Consider the following 23,471-nt stretch of genomic DNA (forward strand, 5'->3'; position numbering starts at 1 on the left):
GTGCCAGAACACATCCCAGCACAGCTGATCTACTGCATTTGGCAATGTCTGTTTATAGCCTATAAGACACTGGGGTTTCAGTGCCTCCATGTTACATACGGAGAACAGGGAGTGTAAAGTACCTATAAAGCACAATTCAGAAGCTTGGAGGAACATGGAAATAGCTAGCCAGGACTGCTAATGTACAGGAGTATGTCTGAATTCCCACCCTCTCAGGAGCTTAGATACCTGACTTGTGCTATCTGCATTTCCATTTACTTGCAATTCACGATGCATCAATCCACTTTTTGCACTTCTTGGTAAGTTTCTGAAGCTAGGCAATTCATCCTTATGTAGCCTGGTAGTTCAAATGCCAGATCTACCAGAATGAGTTAACCAAGGGCACACACTACTGTTCAAGTTGAAGCTGAGCCAGTGGGAAGCCAAAATGTAAGAGGTATGGTCAGAAAAAGGAAAAGAAGCCTGCTTATTAGGGTAGGCCCTTGGAAAGGAGTCCTCCATTCAAGCTGCCAGGCTTAGTTACATTTTTTAACCAATGACTGTCCAATATAAAATGTATAAACAGTACAGTAAGCAAGAGGAAATCTGTTAGCTTGGGCAAATCTCAGGGAGGGAGAAAGGACCTTGGTCCTGGCCCCTGCTCGACAGGCACAATGAAACTATCTACAGAAAGGGTAACACTTCTCTGTGTTGGAGACAGAGCATGTTTGATGTCTGGACTGATGCTAGAATGAAGTCCTCCAGCATGAATGACTTGTGCCCCTGGTGGCTGGGGGGGCACAGCGGTGGCGGGAGTGCGGTGGTGGTGGCGGGAGCAGTGGGAGCACAGTGGTGGTAAGCAGAGGAGCTCCCACCACCAGTGCTGTCAGTGACAGAGTGGGGGTGGTGAGCACAGACCAAGAGCCGGTGACCACCCGCAGCCGCTGCCGGCAGTGCTGGTGGCACCTTTTTGTAGGGGGTGCACTGCCACGCTCAGGGGGTGCATGTGCACGTGCAACTGCGTGCACCCCCCTATGCATTGCCTCTGTCCTCCAGGAACTAAAGACTATTACAAAAATTACCATATTTCTGTGTGCTTGATACATTTCTTTGAACTCATCTTGTAAACTAATAGTAACCTATGTACAAGACATAGATTTATGTTCTGAAAAATAATAATGCCTCAAAATAAAACTATTCTCCATACATGCTTCTTCCTCTAGGAAGAAGAAAAGAGAAAAAACACAGAGTTGTTAGTTATACTTCTTTAGGGTCTACTGGCTTAGTTCCAAAAATGGACTTACATGAATACTACTGATTGTACTTGCATCCAATCAGAACCTGTGTTCAGCTGCTACATAACTGATGAGGCACCTAAAAGTCTGCACTTGTATGTTAACATTAAAATTCCCCAAACATTTAAAGGTTTCCTTTGCTTTCAGCTTTAACTGTACAGAGCAGCCTTTTCATGCCCTGTCAGTATGCATACACTAGGGATTTCTCTGTTTATGGGGATTGGCCCAGTATTGTTCTCAGATAAAGCCTAACAGACTGACTTCTGCTCAAAGCAAAATACAGAAGTGGGGATAACCTCTGTTTTCCTGTACACAGATCCACCACCCTGGGTAAAGCAAACTTGGGCTCAATTCCATCTTGAGCTGGTAGGGACTGAACACATACCTCCTAGAAATGTTTATTTAACTAGGAGTCTGTAGGGTAGTCTGAAGCAAAGAGCCCATACTTTATCCTGTAGAAGCTGTCCTGCTTTGTTCAGAATAATTAAATGTTCAGAGTTTGGGATTTTGAGTGTGCGCATACAATTCTAACCTAGAAATTAGGACAGCTACCTGAGAAGGGAAGGAAACTCTCTATTTTATGCTGTTATTTAATAGCATGAGGCAGGGTAAGACAACCACTACTATGACCCATGCATTGTGAAAATTAAATTGTACAGGTGCCTAACTCCAGGAGACAAGGGTGTAGGTTGTAGCTGTGTTGGTCTAAGGATATAGGCAGACAAGATTCTTTGGGTGAATCTGATATCTTTTATTAGACCAACTTAAACAGTTGGAAAACAATTATCAGGTAAGCTTTTGGGTTCAAAAACCCTGCGTCAGGCTAAGGAAGTCTCAGCAGTTGGTGTGTGCTCTTCCTGGATGGAATGAAAAGTAAAGAAGCCAGAGGCTGGGCTGGTCTGCATACAAGACAGGTAGTCAGTGAAAGTGTAGATTGAGGAGTCAATGGGTGAGATAGGCTGGGGGGGGGGAAGAGAGAGAGAGAGAGAGAGAGAGAGAGAGAGAGAGAGAGAAGGGGGATGAATAGTGGAGAGATACCTGGGGAGTCAGATGTCAACCTCCAAATCATACTGACAACACTGCATGCAGCACATCCAGGCATTGTGTCTGCCCACAAGTGTTGCCTCTTGTGGGGAAATTGTGTCGTAATTCCAGAAGCAGGACACCAAATCATACTGACAACACTGCATGCAGCACATCCAGGCATTGTGAGGATGAAAGGGCTGGCTAGAAGTTATGTATGGTGGCCAGGTATGGACAATGACATATAAAGGGTTGTGAGGAAGTGCAGCATTTGTCAAGCAACCTGTCATAATCCACCGAAGGTACCAGTATTCCCTTGGGAGATGACAAAGAAACCTTGGTCACACATCCACATTGATTTTGCTGGCCCTTTTCAAGGTAAAAACTTCTTAATTGTTGTTGACTAGTACTCAAAATGGCTTGAAATTATTACTGTCTCAACTCTTACATCAACTGCCACTATAACAGCTCTCTGTCAGCTGTTCACAACCCATGGGGTGTCCAACACTATCATTTCTGATAATGGCAGTGCATTCACCTTATCAGGGTTCCAAGATTTTGTCCGCCACAACCTTATTCGAACTGTTACTATTGCACCTCGCAGGCCGCAGGCCAATGGGGAAGCTGAGCAAATGGTGCAGACAACAAAAGATGCACTGAAAAGGATCACTGTAGGAGGCTGGCCTACCAGATTGGCCAGATCTTTGTTTGCTCAACATGTAATTCCTTGCCCTACAACAGGGTCCAGCCCATCAGAGCTTTTTATGGGCCGTCGTCTCAAGACATGCCTTTACCATGTTAACCCAGACCTTGTGAGAGACATGCAGTTTCAGAAAGAAAAGGAGTTGGACTCCACATTGGCATCTGGTACCTTATGTTTTTTCATTCCACAAGAGACTGTGTTTGCTTGGAACTATGGGACAGGTCCACAGTGGTTTCAATCTAAAATTGTAAGCGCCACAGGACACGTATCATATACAGTCCAGACTGATGATGGACAAATTTGGAGACGTTATGTGGACCGTCTATGTGGGCATTCTCCTACTGATAACCCTTCACATGAGCAACCCCCAAGCACCAATCCACCACCGACAGACATGGATTCACTGGGGAAATGCCTACCTGTTTCCACCAATGCAAACCCTTTGCCATCACCACCAGAAGGAAGAATCACTGTTGAGTCTCCAAATGGGGGTCATCATCTGCTGAACCCCTCACTGAGTCTGGTTCTATGGGAAGACCATAGCGGAAGCAGAGTACTCTCAAATGGTTGGCCGACTATTCTTTCTAGGGGGAAGGGAAGTTGTATCTTATTGTGTTTTCCTTGTACTGTCCCTTTAAGGTCAAATCCCTCATGTTTGGCACTGCAGGGTTCAGTTGCTCTGTGGCAGTTTTGCAGCACTGGGACTCCATGTTCTTTGCCATGAGGAGCCAGAGGCAATCTTGGTTCCTCTGCCTCCACAGGACTGGACTGGGTCAAGTCAGAGGCAAAGCAGGTATAAGATCAGCATACATCCACTGATACAACTGTTAAGATCCACCCTGGATATGATTCTAGAGAGTTATAATAATAAATGCTTGTTAGTTCAACACAGGAGTGTCCAGAATGTTGTTGCTGAACTTGCAACATATCAACTGTGTAGTGACCGAAGTTCATTGTAATGAGTTGGTTGGTTGAGCAAAGAATGTTGACTGTGTGTGATTAATAGATGGCTTGTAGTGTCTATTGTGATCTGCAGCCTGATGCTGACAGCTGGTGCCAAAAAATGATGCATTGCAAAATTCACCTTAATGCATCATCATACTCTTGGTTTTTCTCTTTTTGTCACTTTGCCCACATGACACAAGTGACTTACTTTGCCCTGTGCATTGTTTAGGTGTCACACCAGGTTAGGGGTTAATCTGGGTCTAGGGGTAAACTAAGTCAGGAAGCCAAAGAATCAGGCAGAACATGGAGTCTGGGGACAAGCCAAGTCAAGAAGCTGGGAGGTCCAGAAAAGGACAGGCAAAGGCAAAAGTCACCAGGAACAGCAAGACAGTCTGGCTAGGGGATGGGTTGAGCCCTATTGCCCAGAAATTATGTTTTCTAGGACGGGGGTTTTATGGGAGGGAGTGAAGGTCAACTGACCCTGGCCAGCCACTCCAATGGCATGGAGTGGGCAGATGGCTAGACCTGGATGGAGGTTTCTGGCCAGCTTTGCTCAGCCTGAATAGTTAGTTCAAGAGGTGGCAGACTCGGTGAGTCCTAATACAGGCAGACTTTGGCCATGGCCTGACCCCAGGGCTTGTAAAGAATCCTGACTGATTTTCCATTTTTGTAACAAAATTTACATTTCAGGGACACTTGGACGTACTCACAAATTTTTGAGTTGTCCTGGAAACGTCAGAATTTCAGCTTTAGCACAGGGGCCAGAATGCAATAGATAATCTGGCTTTGAATGTATTAGAAAAAGAAATCATAACAAATGTGGGGCACCTGTGGGGGGGGGTGGGAGTGAGGGGGGGGTCAGGGGGCTCATGCAGAGTCCCTCATACAGTGGGGGGGGGGCAGTGGGGGTCGCCCCCCCACCTGGCAGCACCCAGTGAGCACTGGGGCTTTTTTTAAGGTACTGGGAGCTGGGGCAGCAGGCAGGGTTTGCGGGGGCTGGGGGAGCAGGGATGGTCAGAGGGGCTGTTAGGGGTCCCCCCATGGTCCTCTACCCCCTCCCCCAGCACCCCCTCCACTGCCTCTAGTACTTACCAGCTCGGAATCAGCTGCAGCTCCCTCCTGCAGCCACCAGGGAGTGCCTGAATCATCAAAGCTTTCTGAATCTGTACCGAAGATTCGGAGAGCTTTGAATCAATTTGTACCTTTTAATTGGTCTCCTCATTTGATTCAGATACAGAGAATTGGGCCGAATCTCCTCTGAATCGCATCATCACTTGAAGCTTTGCACAGCCCTACCCCTTAGGTATTTGATTTTCCTATCAATTTCCCCTCAATTTTCTCTTCTCCAGACTAAATAACCCTATTTCTTTCAGTCTTTCCTCATAAGGCATGCTTTCCAGGCCTCTAATTGTTTTCGTTGCTCTCAGCTGGACTCTTTCCAACCCGTCCATATCTTTCTTGAAGTGTTGGACCCAAACCTGGATACAGTACTCCAAGTGAGGCCTCACCAGTGATGAATAGAAGAGAAAAATAATTTCCCTTGATTTGCTAGTGACTCTCCTGTTAATACAATCCTCTGGCCTTTTTCAAAAGAGCACACTATTAGGTCATAATCAGCATATTCTCTAATGCAGGGTTTCTCAAACCCCTAACCTGTGTTGCTGTGTTATCTGGCCTGTGGGGCTCCACATTGGTCTGGAAATTTGGTGATGAGACAGTAGTTCCACTGGTCCCCTGATGGCAAATTTCCAGACCTAAGGAGAGCCCCAGGCTCTGTGTACTGTATTACTCACCCAATCTCAAGTTGCAGGGCTGTGCAGGGGCAGTACTGGAGGGCCATGAAGGAACAGAGTCCAGTGATTCTGGACCAGAACCAGCCTCTGGGGGCAAGAGGGGTGGCACTAAGCCTCATGGGTCAGGCCGGTACTAGCTCCCAATCCCATGGCATGGGGGTGGGAGGAGATGGTGCCAAGACCCTCAAATCCAATTCCAGTGTAAGGGACAGGAAGGGGGTGATGCTTGGTCCCAGAACCTGATCCTGGCATGCAGGTCTCCATTTGCATGGAGACTATCCCTTCTCCATTAACCTGGTCTGCAGGGCCAAAAGGTTGAGCTTCTGGTAGACTGAAGGTCTATTGTAACCCCCAGGTACTTGTCTTTGGTACTGCATCCTAGCCAGTCATTCCCCAGTCTGTATTTGTGCATGCAATATTGCATTCCAAGTGTAGAACTTTGTACATGTCTTTGTTGAATTTCATCTGGTTAATTGTGAATCATTTTCCCAATCTATCCAAGTGTACTGGGGCCCCTACCCCAACACTGAAGGAGAGAGGGAGCCTGGAGGGACTAACCGTAGCAGAAAGTCCTCTAATAAAATGGCTGCCCACCCCAGGTCTGGGGCAGAAATAGTTGGTCAGGTGAGTCAGAGAGAGGTATAAAGGCTGTATAAAATAGGACTGTGACTGAGGCTAGGAGAGAGGGGAGCTTGATTTGCCAAGAAGGAAAGATTCCAGATTGTGGGGATCTTTAAGAAAGCCTCTGCATCACCAAATAATTTATCCAAGTATATTCATTTTATGCTGTAGCTCTTTACCATGGTGTGATGTTGACCCAGAGTTGGTAGTGGTGGAACTTTATGTTTGGAAGTAGAGGCTCGTGTTATTTTTTGTGTTGAAGTTTGTATTGCAGAACTGCTTTGTGGCTGCAGTGAGAGGAGGTGGCCACTGAGAAGGATTCCTGGGGCACCCAGGGTCCTACACCCTTCAAAGGCAGGGCAAACAACATGAGTGAGCTAAGGCCAAGAGGGCAAAGGCCCAGTTATAAGCCCTGAGATGCTTGGAGGCCACAATCAGCTCCTGGGGGGAGCGCTGCTATCAGCTGAAGGATGGTAGCATGTAGTAGAAAAGATTAAGGGCATGAGCCCACCAAGGGAGAAACTGGGGCTCAGAGCCCACTAATGGGGAGACCAGGGTGTAGAGCCTGCCAAGGGTGAGACCAGGGCCTGTGGCCCAGGAACCTAGGGTCCTGGGACAGTGGACTTCAGGTGGGGGGAATAAGATAGAGTAAAGTTGTCCAAAGGCCAGGGGGACCTCAACCAAGACAAGGATCTAGGACCTGAAGCACAGCCCCCTGACCTCTAGGGGTAGCCTCCCTGTCCAGTTATAGCATCAAGGCATGGCAGAAAAGACAACAGGGTGGGACCCTGAAAGGCCAGAGTGGGTGAGCAAGGTAGGATCCAAGCGACCTCTAGAGGGTGATTCATCTCCCCCAGGGCATAGCCCATTACACCAGGTTATTCTGGATCCTAACCCTGCCCTCTGGATTGTTTGTAAGTTCATCCAACTTGGTGTCATCTGAAGACTTTTAAATTGTGCACTCAATTTCATCCTCCAAATCATTAATAAAGATATACCAAGGACAGATACTTGGGGAACCCCACTTGATATCTCCTCCGAACTGGACATTGAGCCAGCCATTGATGACTACATGTTGTTGTTGCATGATGATGCAACATTATGTATCCACCTTACAATACTTTCATCTAGTCTGTATTTCCTTAGCATGTTAATGAGAATCTGGTGGGAATCAGCGTCAAAAGTCTTGCTAAAGTCAAGTTATATCACATTCACTATGCGCCCTCATCCACAGATTCTGTCTCTTTATCACAGAAGGAAATCGGATTGGTCAGGCATGACTTCCTCTTGGTGAATCTACGCTGGGGCTAGAGTAACGTTCCAATCACCTTGTTCTCCTCTCTTCATAATAGATTCCTGCACCGTGACATTTTCAGGTATCCAGAGGTCAGGCTGATTGGTTTGTAAATCCCCTGGTCTTCCTTCTTCCCTTTCATCAAGATGGACACTATTTTTGCCTTTTTCCAGTTATCCAGGACCTCATTCCTACCTCCAGAAGTTCTCAAAAGGATGGCTAATGGCTCAGAAATTACCTCATCTAGTTCCTTCAGTGTGCTGGGGTGCAACCCATCCAGCCTTGTTGACTAAAGCATCTAGAATTCTCTAAGTATTCCCTAACCTGTTGCACCATTTATTTAGGGTGTTTGACTCCTTCACTATCCTTGCTTCTAACTGAGGTCATCATCTATCAGTTGACCCTATTTGGAAAACTGAAATAAAAAAGGCATTAAATACTTCATCCTTCTCTGCATCATCCATAACTAGATTCTATACAGTTCCTTTGGTCTTCCTCTTCCTCCTGGCATACTTGTAGAAACCCTTTTCATTGCCTTTCATGTCTGTTGCCAGCTCCATCTCAAATTATGTCTTGGCCTTCATAATTTGTCCAAGATTACAAATCAAGTCATTGATACTATTGTCAATATAATCCAGTGAGTCTTCCACTCATAAGAATTTACTCTAACAAAAGGTACATTACTAAAATGTTTATAAAATATATTAGAAGCATGACTGCTGCCAATGTTAGTGAAGTTACAGTTTATATGATATTCAGGAAAAAGTATGTAGGAGGGTGGCTGTATCCTTTCCAGTTCCCCTCAGAGCCTGCCTGCCACAACTTTGATTGAAAGAAAAAGATGTTCAGTGTTTATCCCTAAGGGTGAGAACACACTGCAGACCACCCAGCTGGATAACTTCCCAGTGCTAACTTTATTGGTATCAGTGTTACATTGTTGCCTCCCTGCTAATTGCCTCATTAGCAGAGGGACCAATGTGGTCATTCTAATTAACACCTAAGCCAGTGAGTCTCCCGGCTGCTTTAGTCAATTTTGGCTTGCACAGCATTCTCACCATCAGTTACTGAATGGATGGGGGCATGCATCGGCTGTCTTAATCAGCTCTCTGGTGGCGAGGAATTTCTGCCATAATCCCTCCAGTCCCACTACATGCCCTGCCTGCCTGGTGGAGTGAATGGCTTTGCAAGGCTCTCCTCTCCATGCACTGCTCCGGGGTCCTCTGCCTCAGTGTTTCTCTTCCCGCTTGGCTCTGCAGGGTCCCCTAGCCAAATCAGATTGGTGAGTGATATAACAAGAGGGAAATTATACTTCTGTTTGTTTGGAAATAGCTTGGATGTACTACAATTACACTTAACACTGATGATTATAAGCTCTTATAGGAGGTGGTAGAAAAATTGTTTGCATCTTCGATAGCATTAAAACCTTTATAAGTATCAACAGAAGCATGTAAAAAACAAATATTTTCAGTAAGGATCTTTTTTCAAAATTTGGGACATACTGATTAAAAGGTGTTGCTTTAGAAATTAGATTTTTCCTTTATAAAACAAGGTGATTCCGTCAAAATCAAACTAATTACTCATAGCATAGCTATAAATGACTAAACACAGATTCACAGAAGTTTAGGGTTGGAAGGGATCTCATGAGATCATCAGGTCCAGCCCCCTGCTCTATGCAGGAAAGAATGCTGGGGTCAAATAACCCCAGTAAGGCGTGCATCCAGTCTCCTTTTGAAGAACTCCAGGGTAGGTGCCTGCACCATCCCCTCTGGGGGTCTATTCCAGAGTCTGGTTACACAAACCATTAAGAAGTTTTTCCTTATATCCAGTCTGAAACCTCCTTCTAGGAGTTTATGGCTACTGTTCCAGGTTTTCCCCTGGGTTGCTTTGGTGAATAGCTGTTTGCCTAGACCCTGATGCTCTCTCCTGATCTATCTGTAAGCTGCCACCAAATCCCACCAAAGTCTTCTCTTTTCTAGGCTGAACAGTCCCATATCTGTCAGCCTGTCCTTTGTATGGCTTGCTCCTCAGGCCTTTAATCATATGAGTGGCTCTTCTTTGGACTCTCTTAAGCTTCTCCACATCCTTCTTGAAGTGCAGAGCTGAGAACTGGATGCAGTATTCCAGCTGCAGCCTCACCAATACCAAGTAGAGCAGGAGAATAACTTCCTTAGTTTTGCTAGAGATGCATCAGTTGATGCATGCCAGCGTATTGTTTGCTTTGCTAACTGTAGCATCACAGTGGTGGCTCATACCCTTTTTATTGTCAATTATGACCCCCAGGTCCCTTTTGGACATGGTGCTAGCTAGCATACCACCACCAAATCTGTGAGTTTGTTGTGGATTTTTCCTCCCTGGATGGAGCACTTTACACTTCTCAGTTTTGAATAGCATCTGGTTCTGGTCCTCCCATTTAACTAATCTGTCTAGGTCTGCCTGGATTGTCAGCCTATCCTGAGGTGTGCCACAGTTTCCCAAAGCTTAGTGTCATCGGCAAACTTTGGCAGTGTGCTTTTCACCCACATGTCCAAATCATTGATGTAGATGTTGAAAAGCACCTGTTCAAACCCACTGCCTACTTTCTGCCAGGTAAACACAGATCCATCTGTTAGTACTCTCTGGGTCCAACCCCGCAGCCAAGTTTCCCACCCATCTGACCATTGAATTGTTTAGCCCACAGTCCCCTAGTTTTACCTTGAAAGCCTTGTGGGACACCAAGTCAAAGGCCTTCCTAAAGTCCAAGTAAATGACATCAACCTCATCTCCCTTATCCAGGTGGTGAGTAACCTGGTTGTAGAAGGAGATGAGGTTAGTCAGACATGTCCTACCCATGACAAAACTATGCTGGCTGTCATTCAGAATTTTGCCTTCTACTAACTTATTGCATACGGAGTCCTTGAGAATTTTTTTGAGGTTTTTTCCTGGGATTGGGGTCAGGCTGATCAGCCTGTAGTTGCCTGGGTTCTCTCTCCTCCCCTTCTTGAAGATGGGCACAACACTGGTCCTCTTTCAGTCTTCAGTCTCTCTTGAGCACCACAAATTCTCAGAGAGGTTTGCCAGCGGTCCTGTCATGTCTTCAGCTAATATCCAGCCTCTCTAGCTGTTCTTTCACCAGCTCTACATTGAAATCTCAAAACTCTTAAGTGGGCTTCTACAGGGGTCTGTCTTGGGTCAGTATTAAATAATATTTTCAGTAATAGAATGGACAATGGAATTGAGAAAACAATTATTATGTGTGCAGATGGTACCACATGGATGGGAGGGTTTGCAAGCACAGGACAGATTTGGAATTCAAAATTATCTTGACAAACTGGAAAAAAATAGATTGAAATTCTGTATGGACAAGTAGACAATACTAAGTACTAAGTACTAACACCAAATGAGGAATGACCGGCTAGGCAACAGCTCTGCAGAATAGGATCAGAAAATAAACCTAAGTCAGCATTTTATCTTAGCTTACTTTACAACTGCAAGTAGTCCACATTTTTGTTGAGCGGTAGTGTCCAAAATTGAATGCACTAGTCCAGACATAGGGACTATCTCAACTGAGATAGGTGAGCAAGAGTATCATATAAAAAGTATATGAAATAATCTTTCCATCCTTCTCAGCATTTCTACGTCTGAACTAGTGCATTCAATTTTGGACACTACCGCTCAACAAAAATGTGGACTACTTGCAGGGAATCAAGAGGAGGCCAGCAAAAATTATTAGAAGTCTAGAATGCATGACCTATGAGGAAAGACTGAAAGTCTGGGATTTGTTCAGTATAAAGAGTTGATGGAGGGGATATATGATAACAGTCTTCAACTATATGAAAGAGGAAAACAATATGAAAGAGGAAGACGCAATAAAAGAGTCAGTGGAGTCAATAGGAAGCCAGTAGGAGATAGCAAAACCCTCAGCCCCTTCCCTAAACCAGGGATTGCCTCTTTGGGGAAGAGGCAGGGAGCAGCAGAGCCAGACTTGTAGAGGAGTGTACAGGGGTTCACACTTGCAAAAGAAACTCTCTGACAAGGGAGATCTTCCAGGTTGAGATGGAAGAACTTCTCTTGGAAGAGGCAGTGTATACTTCTCATTTTTACCAGAACAGTAATTTTCCCAATAGAAATGTAAAGCTTGGATCTTACTGCCTGAAACGAGGTTTGAAGAAGACTGCCATATGAAACATCCCTACTGTTGATGTTATATTACTTTTCCCAGGCTAGAACTGCAGCTGCAGCTTTTAGAAGCTCTGTGCTTAGCCATCTGTTACTTGAAGATGACTGAAAGCTTGAAGCATACTGTTTCAGATGGCTTGCAAATGTCAAGGTAAAGCGTGCTCTAGCAGAGAGAGAATTTTTGGTGACTATATGAAGGAACAAGAAATTCACAGAATCTATTTTATAGCTCATTAAATACTATTTTAAAAGACTTTTTGCACCAAAATAAAGTTTGTGTGGAATAGAGAGATGTGACAAAAAATGTTCGGGAAAACTAAGTAGAAGCTTTGTAGTGAACTGGTGGAAACAGAATATCTTAGGGAATGCTAGCTTGTTATAAATAATAAGGTTCCTTGTTTAGCATTAGAGGAGACTTTTGTGTGATCCTTAATCCAATTGGTGTATACGGTATTTTTGGTTCTGTCATAACCTCCTTAAGAAACGCAACTTTATCCAACTCATTCTTTTTCAGAAAGTTCTTACTTTATTCTAAGCATGAGTAATACAGAATTGAAGAAGCTATTTTCTAGAAAGATGGTGTCTGTCTCATTTCTGTACCCTTTTTTTATTTGTTGCGCATTCCTTTAGTACACATTGCTTTATTGAAAAAAACTAAAGCAGTAAACTTGTTTTCTGTAATTTCTTCTTTCCCTGACTTATTTAGCAGAACAAAATTGCAATAGAGCTAACATTTCTTTGAAAGCCGACATTTCATCTCTACTGTTATTTAATGTATTATTTTAAAGGAATTCTACTCACATTTTAGTTATTCTTAAAATGTTCTTTCTTCTTTTCTCTCCAAATTGTTTGTATTTCCTAGATTTCTGACATTTTTCATCCCATTTCCTAGTATACATTATATTTCTTAAGTACTCACATACATAACTTGTAATCAAATTATCATTTTTTCATGAATGTGATCTTGATGACTAAGAAGCCTTTTAATAGAGACTACAAGTAGTTTGCTGGACCTAATTTAAAATGCTTAAGATATATGTGATTAAATAGAACTGGATTGTAAAGCAGAGGTGGTGGGGTGAGGAGAAGAGAATAGAATTGCCTAGGAAACTAGAAATAACATTCCATTTTTTAGCATATTGACAAATATTAGATAAGGTCAACTGGGGCTACAGACTTCACGGTCTGTATATGTGAATTCAGCACAGAAAGGATTAAAAGGGGTGAGTCTTAGGCTTTGAAGGAAGCTGGTGTCACTGATTGATTAAATCCTTCATAACATCACAGGGAGCTCATCTACATGTCTGATTAAATGCATGAATATACTCCGGAGCATTTTGCTCCGGAGTATATTCATGCACATGGAGCCTGGTCAGAGTAATCCAGGCTAGCAGGGGACTAGGGGGTCAGCCTGCTAACCCAGGACTGATTGGACTAGGCTCCCTATTCTGTGGAGGAGCTGGTTGAAGCACAAGGGTGCTTCGGCACTGAGGCTGCTTGCTGGCTAGCCCCACACTGAAGCACCCTGTGCCCCAGCCAGCCAGGGCAGCATCTACACATGCACTGCTGCACATGAAAAAACTCAGCAGCAGGGCAGTACTTGTCTTTTATAAGCACTACCCTGCTGTGGAGTTTATTAGTTTCATGTGCCCTAATAGGGGTGCATGTGTAGACACCCAAGGCTGGGTGCAGACATTCAAAAAGCCCAGGCCTGAATTGATTCAATCTTTGCAGGTTAGTCTAACCTTCATAGACTGAACCTGTTTGCAAGTAAAAAGACGTTCACTTTTGATTCTGGAAATGCAGGCACATGGCTGAAGTGGCTTAGGCCAGAAGCTGGGGGGTGCTAGAGCTAGCTTTTGGCTGAAAGGAAACTGAGCTGCGGGGGGATGGGGGCTTGGCCCAGGGGAGGGGGAATGTGACCTTGCTGCAGGTGCAGAAGTGGGGTAGGTGCGAGCTGGGGTTAATCATGGAGCGCAACTCACTGCTGTCTCCTGCTGTGGCAATGCAGCCCAGACTGGAGCAGCCCTAGGAGGTGGGGGTCAGTGCCCGCTGCCTCCTGCCTCCAGCCTTGTGCAGGGGCCACAGTTTGCAGGTGGATTGCAGCTGGAGCATGACTCCCTGCTACCCTCCCTTCTGGTGATGGAGCAAACCATCATGGCAGGTGGCGGTGAGGTACCTGCCCCCCACCCCCACTTGTGGCAGTGCCAGACACTCGAGATGGACTGCCACAGACCAATCTCTACCCATGCCCCTGGGCCACAGGGCCAGGCTGCACCACACTGCGGTGGTCTGTTGCCTGTGTCAATCCTCCCCAAGTGCCTGGCACCGCGATGAGCAGGAGCAGCTGGAGGTGAGGGAAGCAGAACAGTCCCGCCAGCTCTAGCTAGGGCATAGCTTCCTCTTGCTTCCAGTGGCTCCTCTGCATCCCACTCCGCATCCCACTCTGGTCCTGCCCCTGCCCCTGCTTCAGCTAGAAAGCAGAGAGGTGGAGCCAGCCCTGCTTTCTGGAGCAGAGAGCATAGCCCAGCCCAGGGCTGCAAAGCATGCTGGGGGACTGCAGTTCAACTTAAACTGGGAAGGGGTCTGGGACACAAGTTCTATAAACTGGTTTGACCCAAATCAGTTAAGTCTGATATTTAACCAGGTTTATCTTAAACCATTTTGGCCATTTTGAAACTGGTTTATATGCACTGAACTTATGCTGTGTTATAGGTTTAAACCAGCTTCTGATCACTTAAACTGGTTTATGTCCCTAACTAGTGACTTCTGTCCCTAGCCCAAGACATTAATTAGTCAACTGTGCTGTAAATGTCTCATGTAGATGGGCACAAGGGGGAACTTCTTTTAGACTTTAGGGCCAACTCACAAATCAAAACAGTAAATGGTTTGCTTAGATTCTCTGTTGAGCCCCTTAAAGGACGTCTTTAAATCTGGACAGAGACACGTTAAAAAAACTATTAAACAATCTACACTACAGTGAAACGTTTATTTTGACTTCTAATGCTGTGTCTAATTTCTTGCTAATAAATAGCCCCCCAAGTGAACTGTTATCCCATTGGCTTTCAATACCAGTTTTTAATTAGCACATAGGTCCAGGAGCAAGAGCACATTAATATGTAGTTTAAAAATCTGCTTGTCCTGGCAAGTGAGTACTCATAGCTCTAAATTATTATTACAGGAGAGACCTTAGCTTAATTCTGATTTGCTTTCCATGGCACACCACATTTTTACAAATAGAAAGAGGAATCAGAGAGATTAGCTTCTTTATTCTGTAATTTATACAAACTAAATGAGAAATTTTTTGAAAGTTAATGAAATAAAAATAATTTGCTTATTAAACTCCTGGGTATGGCCTGATTCCATAATGAAGGAGCCAGAGGTGACATTTGCTTTGATCCAAATCTGACATCATTTTATAACTCTTGATTTTTTTGCTTCCTTTGCCATTATCAAATTCTTGTTTGAAAGACAAGCTCACATCTTGGTTTTCATGGTTTGGTAGCTCAGTGATTTGTTCAATCTTTTGGAATGTTGTGAAATAAAAAAATTGCCATGCTAAGCACAGGAATTTTTTTTCTGGGATCATTTTTTAATTATTCATGTAGTCTCTGCTTTACATAATGAAATGACAGGTCCAGGAGTCAGAAGATATGAATTCTGTTCTTGCTTCTGCCACTGACTCACTACCTGACCTTGGCTGGCTTTCTTATGATGTTTGTTAACCCTCAAATTTCCATATCTTAGTAAAATGATCTTGGATCTACAAAGAAAAATATTGTTTGTTAGCACCCAGACACCTTTGCCAAACTACATCTTACTAAGAAGTAGGGGTGCACCGGTAGAGATTTTGGGGGTCAATACAGATAGCTGATTTTTAAGGAGGCATATTGGTCAATACCAACCCAATTTCTGATACAGCTGCATGCAGCTGGTAAGTCTGTTGTGGTAGACAGGAAGGTGGGGGAGGCAAGGGGCATGGAGGGGCAGATCAAGGCTCCTGTGGTGAGCCAGGGGCTGGAGCTCATTAGTATCCTGCTGGATTAGTTAATTCACATAAGATTGGTAACTATGCGAATAATGGTTGCAATGGTTATGCCAAAAATTCATATTTTTATTTTGACTTATATTCCTTGCAGTCTCCTGGCTCCCACCTGGCCCCTGCACCTCCTCCCCTCCTCAGATCTCTGCCTGGAACAACAGCTGGAGTCTCTGGGTTCCCCCTCTCTCCTCCAGCTGACATTTCCTGCTTCCACCCCAGGGAGTGCAGCAGTATGGTACATACCACAGGCAGGTAGAGGGTGAGTCCCAGGTCATATGCAGCAGAGGGAGGAGGATGGGATCATACGTTCTCCATGTGGGAGTGGGTGGGGTGGGGGGTGGGCAGCAATGGAGAGGGATGTCTGCATGGGGGTATGGTGCAGCAGGGGGCCATCCCCATGGCATGCAGCCAGCTTTGTCTGGTGCAGCTCATGAGGCATGTGGTACACACTTGCCCCATGGGGCACACATTTATACAGTATACATTTTAGTCTGCTGAGTGAGTCAAAAATCAATATAGCTAGCTTTAGATTTGTAGTGATACAGTGTCTGGATTTCAGATACTGCAAGGGAATTACTGCTCGTTTTGCAAAAGCTTTATTTTTTTTTTACAGTATGTAAATACTGAGCCAAACTAAATGCATATGGACCCCAATTTATTCTTCAAAAAACTTTCTCTGCAATTCATCTTACTACACGTTACATTTGTGCCATGTCTCCAAGTAAAGGTAAGGTTGTAACTGTATCCTAAGCAACTGCAAAAGGAGTGGGGGAAATGTCATAAGGGTCCCTTGTATAACAATCAAGGAATGGGATGATTCACCTCTGTGGACACTAACAAAATTCTTGTAAAATGGTGTGGGGGGAGAAGCTGGTTAGCAAAACTGAGCCAATGTAGAAATTGAAGCAGGGGTGTAGCAAGCTCATTCAGCACCAGGGATAGAGGGGGTGGGTATGATGACCTCTGTAGGGGTTGAGGGAATGGGAAATCTTATCTACCTGGGCTCTCTGCACACTAAAGGCAGCTGTTACTGTTGGTACTGCTGCTGTTTTAGTAGCATCGGCTGTGGAAGCAGCAGCCCCATGACACAGGTTTCCAATAAATCATTAGGCACATGGCTGTGCCTGCTGTGGCAAAGATTCTTTGGGAAGAATGGATTTTGATGTCCCCTCATAGCTGGCACCTGAGGCAGGTATGAAGGGAAGGGAGCAGAGATTGTGGGATTGGGGTTGTAGGTGGCAGGTGGTGGGGACAGGAAGGCTGCAGGGAGTAGAAACGGGGGACAGAGGGCAAGGGAGCCACCTGACTCCTTTAGCTACCTGACCCCCAGCCACTGCTTTCCCTGCTGTACCAGTTTTGGGGAGAGATGAATTCAAGACAACCCTCCAATAATTAGATTCTGTACCTGGAAAATTATATATATTAAATCCATATATAGAATCTAATTATTGGGTGGGGGGTAGTCTTAAATTCAGAGTCATCTTGGATTCTAGTAAATATGGTATGTATGGGCTTATATGGCTAGGGTCTTATTCTGAATTGCAATGTATGGATTTTAAAGGCTAATATTTTCAGGGCTGAGAAAAAGCCATGTTTAATATTTTAAAATTACCATTGCTTAGTAGTTCACTCCTGTCAGTTATTTAAATATCCTGGAAAGATAAAGTTCCCATGTTCCAGTGATTTTGCCAACATGTGTTGGATGCTTCATGTAACGGGATAGCAAGTCATATTCATTACATTTTAGTAAACATATTGGAATAAATTAATTTTATTTTTGAAGGGCATCATAAAAGCTTTAGGGTATTCATATGTGAAATTATTTATTTTCTAAAAATTGCTACTTCAGATGTTGAAGTGTCCTGCATTCCCCAATCAATAAAGTAATACATTCTTCAAGCAACTATTACATTATTATCTATTTTAAATGTCATGGAAAATAATCAAATTTTAAAATGTTCTATCTTCCTTAGAAAAATTCTTACCCTTGACAAAGGTTTTCAGCACTTTTACAATAAAGAACAAAACAAAAAGAATGCAGGTTAACTTCAGTCCATATAGCACAGATGTCCTGAATATAAATTTCATGGTAGCTTGCCTATAGAGATTCCAGTAAAAAGTGAGAAATTCAGGAATCTACTGAAATAAAGACTATGTGTAAGGATTAAGCGGAAACAATGAGTACTACAGTCTGGATAGCACTTTACTGCAGTAGATTTCAATTTACTAGACTTTTACAAAGGTGAGGCACATAAGTTAGGGAAAAATTAAGCAGTAGCATACTCATTGTCACAAAGGAAATCAGAGGTGAACCAGAGGAAAAACCCATCAGCTGGCTTTCTGTCCCCTGCCATTTTCTTTTAAATGTACTATCTCACCTCCAGTCTGCAAATGATGCTGCTTTTACTCCCCCTTGGGTTTTCACACAAACACCTTTATTGCTTTCCCCCATGCTGTCCCCTCATGCTTAAGATGAGCTCATTATCAAATCCTCCTAAAACAGTCCTTTACCTACAAAAAGCTTACACCAGAGAGGCAGCTGGTGTGTTGCAGCCAGTGTCAATATGTCCCACTGTTTCATTGTGTCTGTCTTTCTGTAATAACCTGTTACCTCTTGTCTTAAGGTTAGACTGATGAGGTCTTTGCAATACAGGCTGTCATTCTACATTATGTTTGTAGAACACCTAGCATAATGGGGTTTTGGTCTGTGGTTGGACCTTCTAGGCAATACCACAATAAAAATAACAAAGAATAACAACATATTGCTAATGATAGGGAAGAGTTACAAGCTTTGGGCAGTAACCTGTCTCCTGAGATCTTTCAGTTTTTTTGAGATGATCAGCATTACATGGCAGGAATTTATTCATTAAGTGGCCAACCTTCTCCTTCTTCTCCTCCCCCGCTTCCCCCCTCCAAGTAATAATGAAAATGAGGAAACAAGCTAAGCTAAATATGAAAATGGCATAGCAGTGATGTTTTCCCTGTGTACCATCCTCTATATGTAAAAGATGTGCATGTATTTCACACTTACAGTTTTTTTGTTCTTCTGTAGAATAAAATAGTAATATTCATATGCAGAAATGACTTCTACTCTGGGGCACTGTTGTGCTCACACATGTGTGTTTTATAACAAAACCCAAAACCAAAACGGTAGAGAAAAAAAGAAAGGTCCTAGAACAGCTACCTCAAAGTGTATTAACTCATTCTGGATCTATAATTAACACAGATTATTTCTCTTCCATCCTATATGAACACTTGCGCTGCAGCAAGAAGATGAATGATGGCACTGAAAGACAGGTATCGCTGTTTAGAAATATACATCGCCAATCATTACAATGGGAAAATTATGGCTGAAATTTTGTGTACATTTATGAAATCACCACAATATCATCACCATTATCCTTATTATTAATTACTATTAAAATCAAAATTAATTAATCATAAGTTATACACTGTTATAAAAGTGTATAGATTCATAGATTGTAAGGCTGGAAGGGACCTCAGAAGACCATCAGGTCCAGCCCCCTGCACCAAGCAGGAAAAATAATTGGGGGTCTGGTGACCCCAGAAGGGATCCTTTTGAAGATTTCCAGGGTAGGTGATTGCACCACCTCTGGAGGGAGCTTATTCTATAGTCTGGACACCCTTGACTGTGAAGAAATTTTTCCTAATGTTGACCTGGAATTGGTCTTCCAGGAGTTTGTAGCCATTACTCTTGGTTTTCCCCTTGGGTGCCCTGGTGAACATATATATATAATGTTATTATAAATAGAAGCAATGATAATAATAATAATGGGTACTGACAATCAGATATCTTTTGCTGCTCATACACTGAACAGTCAGAAGGAGAAAAAGGGGCTGGACACTTGGTAAAGTGTGTAGGAGGAAGCAGTCACTTTTAAATATGTATAAAATCTATTCTCTACAACTTACTTAACCTAATAGAGGCAGGAGATTCTCTGTAGCACTGATTTTCAGGCCCTGCTTGTTTCACCCACTACGTATCTCCCATCTCCCCTGTATTTTGCCCAGACAGTAAAAATACATTCTGTGTCTGAAGGACCTAGATTCAGTATCAGGTAATGGGTTCACATTATTCAATTTTGCACATTTAAAAAGAATCCTGCCAGCCCTCCAAAATGTATCATAACTAGGTATTTTGGCTTCTCAGGATCAGGTGTAACCATACACATTGCATCTGTGTGCTGCACTACAAATCAGTCCAGGGCCATGGGAGGTTTTCAGCTGTCCTTGCTCGAACAGCTTAATTCTCACGTTAATATGATACTCTAGAGTAATTAACAACCTTTTTTTGCATATAAGTAATTCACAAGTATGCATCTAGATACAAAAATAATTACCAAAGCTTTAGGAACTGAAAGCCATTATTACTTCTTTCATGCCATTCATAAGAATTATGAAATATGAATATTAAGGTTTGTAAAATATGAACTGTGGGCAAACAAGACAATATGTTGCATATAACTTTCTTTTTGAACAGATCAATTTTATAATACATTTATCTTTTATGTTAGGTAGTACCTTTACATTGGATGTATCACAGATATATATATTTAAATGTAGAAGGTCCTAGTAATAGCTGACAGGTTTGTTAACAATACAACACAGATACATGTTTTCATAAATAATGGTGGCAAAAGTACACTGAAACAGACTATTTGGTAAGTATTTTTCCTGGTTTATTTTTGTACTGAAATGCAGTGTAATAAGTGAACAAAATATAAACCAGACAGTAGATGATTACTTCTTACACTGTTCAACATGATATTAAAGGCTGTAGAATATAAGGGCATTTTAAAAAAATATTTAATTTTTTCACTATACTGGTTGCACTAATTTATACCATTTTTGTTTCTCAAAGGCACTTATTTCTATTTTTTAAAAGACATGAAACATTTTTACTATAAGTGATTTATATAGAAAAGGACATTCCAACCCATTCCAGAAAATTAATAGAAAATTATTTGTCTTGCTTTTGAAAAAATGAGTTCTCCAGAGCTCCAGATTGAGCTCTGATCTCCCACAAAGTCTTCCCTTTCTTAATTCATTGAACATCATCCTTTCCTCAGACATCCTTACATTCTAAGAGCTGTTATCTCTTGGCATGCCGATTGCAAACGAACCTCCAGTTTAAGATGGTTTATGTAACTTTCCTTCAGTAGTAGCTGTTAATCAAGAAAGTGAAGAAGGAATTCCATAATATCACTCCAGTCTGGATTCTTAAATGCACCACACTGAGATAAAAGTTTAGAAAACTACTATAAGCTTTAGGGAAGCTTTGCACCTTTCTAAGTGTCAAAAACTTGAAAGAAGAAAAGGATCAAAGTTAATCATTCATCCATTCCCTCACTCAGAAAGAACACATGGAAAATACCTACACTGTAACACTTACCTTATTCAAACAAATTGGTCCAGGATACTGTGTTGAGAGCTGCCATGATCCAGGAAGGCACAAATCACTGCACTTGAATCAGAGGAAAAAGAGCAACATCCTGTAGATTCAGATGACATAGGCATCAGTGTTGCCAGGTGGGGTTTCCAGAAAGTCAAACTTCCCCATTTCTATGTTATGCTGCTATCCCAACTGGTTGTTTTTGTTTTCATTGCCTGCCATTACCCCCCACAACATAAATAAGAAAAAGATCCTATAGACCATTCATTTTCCAGCAGATGAAACTCGTGTTTCTCTCCTTGAGGCTCCTTTATGCTTTTTGACAGTCTAGAGCCAGGTGCCTAGTGCCATCACATACTGAAGTAGGGCAAAGCTAAGGCTCCACATCTACAGTGCTGCCTCAGTCAGGAGTGAAGCTCACAGTTGCTGATGCTGCTGCAGAAGCAGTATCTGATCATTCATTCCTGTTTACTGACTCCTCCCCATTCTTCTGCCTGTTTCAGGCTGGTGATGATCCCCCTTCCTTCCCCCTCCCTCCCTCTTGCTGCCCTTCTTTTCATTGGCTCCAAAACATGTGGGTTGAACTCCTCCCTTCTGCAACTGTGCTGTGCAAGTCCTTTTGTGTAGCTGTATCACTTCGGTAAAGTTAAGGGCAAAATGGCTTACCCCAGTACTAGTCCACCAATGCACATGCTCCTCTAAGGGAGCTGGAAGCCAGTATCTATGAACATTGTTGCCTGGTGAAGGCAAAGGAGACTTTCTGTAGGTCACAGTGGGTTACTAGTATGACTGCATATTATAGGAGACATTGTAGAATATTCCTAGTAAAAGCAAAAGGACCTGCTAACACAACTATAAGTTGTCCTAATGACACGTGTGACTACTGGCCTGACTAAAGTGACTTGCATACATGCTTGGAAAAGCTGGTACATTTTTATTTGGCACTTATCCACTGGGGGATTAAGCACATAGATAATTAGACAGAGAACATCTTCCCCTCCCTAGCCTCAAACCACAGTTCTGCAGAGAATTTAAACACACACTTCTGTCTCACAGCTCTGTCTCAATGCACCTGAAAAAAGTTAGTTAAATTCATGCTTGGTCAGTCAGAAACAAAATTTAGCCCATGGACTTTTTTAACATACAGATTACATTAATGGAAACACTTTATGCCCTTCCATTAAAAACAAGTCAAAGATCAGTTTCATGTTATTGTGAAATTTCCTTTACAAGGATGAAACAATGACAATGTTTTATTGTATTATTTATTATATTCAATATATAATATACGCCCATCACAATAGTTCTAAACACATGAACAATACACATGTTAAAATGAATAAAGATAATCTTTTATTTGGAAATATTTTATCTACTGATATGACTCTGACAAGTCAAAGATTGCTAGAAATCACAAATATTACCAAAGATTATTGTATCTATAAGAGGTTAGGAAAACAAAATGTACTGTGCTTTATTTTGTGCATTTGAAAGCACTTTGTGTTTAGAGAGTTTCAGTTTCCCTTGATCCTGTGGATCTTTCACAAAGTAATTGGAAGGAACAAGAATTGGAAATAGGATTAAGCTATTGTAACACCAAATAATTAGCAGGAGCCCCAGTGACAGTGGATAAAAGAAACTTTCACTACAGCTGAGCATACAATGGAAATCTGAGATTTGTAAAATTGTTTTTCTTCTAATTTGGAATGAAACTGGAACATGTAAAATTTAAAACTTTTCTGAAAAAAGAGAAATGTGCTAGACTGATGAATATGTGTAGCAGTAATGGTCCAGGAAATGTGAGAGAAGTAAGAATCTTTGTGGGTGAAATCCTTTATTGAACCAACTGCATGGTTGTCTTTCCTCTTGCATATTTCTTGGACCATCATTGGCTACAATATCACCTCAAGAATGCCAAAACATGGAGGATATAGAAGCTTGCCTCTTACAATGGATTATCTTAACCATGCAGTTGGCCCAGTAAAAGATATCACTCACATACATTCTTGCTTCTTGGATTGATGAAGACATTTTGTTTCGATGTTGACATTATATTAAAATATTACATGTAATATAACACGATGTACAAAAATTGAAATGATGTAATTAAAAATGGAACACACAAATATTTTATTTAAAAATGTCAACATGAAACTTTTCAAAATTATCAGAACTTTTTTTTTCACATTTGCTTTTCTCCAACCTGAA

At 42.6% G+C, this 23,471-nt stretch overlaps 1 protein-coding gene across 1 annotated transcript in view; it reads right to left on the reverse strand.

Moving 5' to 3' along the window:
• The window catches only part of MCHR2 (melanin concentrating hormone receptor 2), a 61,557-nt gene extending 39,891 nt beyond the window's left edge, over window positions 1-21,666 (reverse strand). The window contains exon 1 of the mRNA XM_090031412.1: window positions 21,264-21,666. The gene's annotated coding sequence lies outside the window, so the exon portion shown is untranslated. The remainder of the gene's footprint in view (window positions 1-21,263) is intronic.
• Window positions 21,667-23,471: the final 1,805 nt, after the last annotated feature.

This window comes from Crocodylus siamensis, chromosome 1 (genome assembly GCF_052110815.1).
Source record: "Crocodylus siamensis isolate JL-2025a chromosome 1, ASM5211081v1, whole genome shotgun sequence".
Lineage (NCBI taxonomy): Eukaryota > Metazoa > Chordata > Crocodylia > Crocodylidae > Crocodylus > Crocodylus siamensis.